This window comes from Cyprinus carpio, chromosome B1 (assembly GCF_018340385.1).
Source record: "Cyprinus carpio isolate SPL01 chromosome B1, ASM1834038v1, whole genome shotgun sequence".
NCBI classification, from domain to species: Eukaryota; Metazoa; Chordata; class Actinopteri; order Cypriniformes; family Cyprinidae; genus Cyprinus; species Cyprinus carpio.
In genome coordinates, this window is record NC_056597.1 from 23,406,183 (window position 1) to 23,408,892 (window position 2,710).

Genomic DNA, 2,710 nt, shown 5'->3' on the forward strand with positions numbered 1-2,710 from the left:
GCGGCCGTCCCTCCTCATTCCGCTAGAACGCGCGCATCGCGTGCGCGACCCCCCCCCGCCATGCTTTTCGAGAGGATATATAACGGTTTATGAGGACACAAATGTGTATAATGACATGGGTACTACTCTGTCCCTGTAAAACAAAAGGTTTCAAAAACATACAAAACAGTGTTTTATGAAATTCAAAAATTGCCAGTAGTTTTCTGTAAGGGGTAGGTTTAGGTGTAGGCTTGGTAGGGCGATAGAAAGTACAGTTTGTACAGTATAAAAAACATAACGCCTATGGAGAGTCTCAGGATCAGAGAGATTGGAGTAGATTGGCTTGTAGGCTTGAAGGATTCTGAACACTACATTAATTTTTGCAGTTTTAACAGTACTTTCATTCTCATGTTGCTTATATTTCTTTATGTGTTGACCTGATCTACATTGTAATATTTTTTATAGCTGCTAATCCCATCACAGAGAATACGTACGAGTAATTACATGAAAACTTGTGTCAATAAATGTATACTGACCAGTGAATCCTGTGGAGTCTGTAACTTGGATAGTTTGTGTATCAATTGGCAATTTGACTACTCCATTTCTAACACCATCAGCAAGGGCTTTAGCTAGCTCTGTTGCAGAAGGACTAGAGACTTTGTCGTATTCAACTCCAGCATCTACTATAATGGAGCCATTCCTAAGAGAGAATAATGATCAAATAAAGAGTAAATAAAAAATTGAACAATTAATCCAGCCAAACAAATAAACAAGAAAGCAATCAACCAGAATAATAAATGTGTGAAAATCAATCTGTGATGTTGCCATTTTGATTGTATATAAATATATAATTTCATATTATTTACCTGAATTGCCGGACAAATGTGCGCTTGTGGGACTTAAAACCTTTGAAAACTTGATCAAGCTATAATAAATGAATAGACAGTTCAGGAGAGATTTATTTTTCTTTTTCCGGCCCCCCTGCCTTTTCCCCCCTTCGCTTTTTTTTTCTGTGCTTTACCTCCTCTCCTTGTTTCGTCCTCTGCTCTCCGCCGCTCGGCTTGCACACCCAACAGATTTGTGTGTGTGTGTTGGGGTGTGTGTGTGGGTGTGTGTGTGTGTTGTGGTGTGTGTGTGTGTGTGGTGTGTGTGTGTGTGTGTGTGTGTGTCGTGTGTGGTGTGGTAATGGTTATACGTTTATGATGGACACAAATGTGTATAATGACATGGGTACTACTCTGTCCCTTTCTTTAAAACAAAAGGTTCAAAAATACCAAAACAGTGTTTTGAAATTCAAAAAAATTGCCAGTGTTTCGGTAGGGGTAGGTTAAGTGTGTCGGATTGGGGGCGATAGAAGTACGTTGACAGTATAAAAAACATAAGCATATGGAGAGGGTTCAGGATCAGAGAGATTCGGAGGTAGTAGATGGCTTGTAGGCTTGAAGGAGTCTGAACACTACATTAATTTGTGCAGTTTTAACAGGTGTAGTCTTGCTTGGTATTTGCAGTTGTGGATTTGTAGCTGATGCAGGTGCTGCTGGAGGTGATGTTATTGTTGGATAATATATAAAATGATACACAGGTCAAGCACACAAACGGTTTCAACAAGTTAATGCGAACTGAGGCCTTATTACCGATTGAAACCATTATTACAATTAGATAAATCTGTAAACACACCACTGACCAGCAGTTGTTGTTGACCCGCAGTAATACTGGTGAGAGTGGTTAGGAGTTTTGAAGGTTAAAATTGTTCCCATTAAATCAAGATTTGTGTCAGGTTTGCCAAATGGAAGGCTTTGGAGTCACTGCTGTTTTAAAGCTACAGTTTTTCCATCCTCAAACAATGGAGCCATTCCTGAGAGGGGACACATGCAAATAAAAAACAACAAATAAACTGGTCTCGAAACAAAACGTCAGGTTGACTGACAAAGTACCAACACAACCAACAATTCAAGCTCTAAAACAATTAATACATGTATAAATGAATTAATTATGATGTGACAAAAAGCATTTGTATTTGTATTTTAATTTTTATTCTCTTTTACTCTGAAATTGCATGAATATCGGCAGCGTTGAAAGTTTTTAAAGTGGGAGTGTTAAAAACTTAGTGGAAACCTATCAAAAGTATTACAATACAAAACCACAGGTTAAGACGTGTATTACATACAGCTCTTAGCTATTGATACATTTCATTTAAAAGGTATTCATTTATTTTTATTAAACTACTTGATCAAATCTTGAATTGTCCTCTTATACTGCAAACAGTTTTTTAGTTTGCATTGTGGAATAAGAATAACAAAGTGCAATAAATGGTAAAACTAAACCAGCGTATTTATAAATGCTATATTGAAATTATAAAAATTATGATAAGAATACCAGTTTGCAATATCAAGAAGCAATAAACAGGCTGTTTTGTATACAGCTTCAATAACTGGCGAGCGGATGATGCTGGAAGCCTCGCAACATTCAAGTTACCAAATAGGGAGGGGGAAAAAAGTCCGCTCTTATGGTTCTAATGTACACCTTTGAACTGAACCCACACTCTTAAAAATAAAGGCTGCCTTCACGATGCCACATTAGAAGACCTTTTTTTGTCTAAATGGTTCCATAAAGAAACCTTTAAAATCTGAAGAACCTTTTCGGTTTCACAAAAAAGGTTCCTTTGTTTGAAAAAAAACGGTTCTCCAGATTATAATCAATCAGGTGAGAAAGAGATGGTTCTTTAAAGCAC

The 2,710-nt window shown here is 37.3% G+C and overlaps 1 long non-coding RNA gene across 1 annotated transcript in view; it reads right to left on the reverse strand.

Annotated features, from left to right (window-relative positions):
- Positions 1–929, reverse strand: part of LOC122136073 — a 2,562-nt gene extending 1,633 nt beyond the window's left edge. The window contains exons 1-2 of the long non-coding RNA XR_006153899.1: positions 846–929; positions 516–679 (exon numbers count right to left, since the gene is read on the reverse strand). This is a non-coding gene — a long non-coding RNA (uncharacterized LOC122136073). The remainder of the gene's footprint in view (positions 1–515; positions 680–845) is intronic.
- Positions 930–2,710: the final 1,781 nt, after the last annotated feature.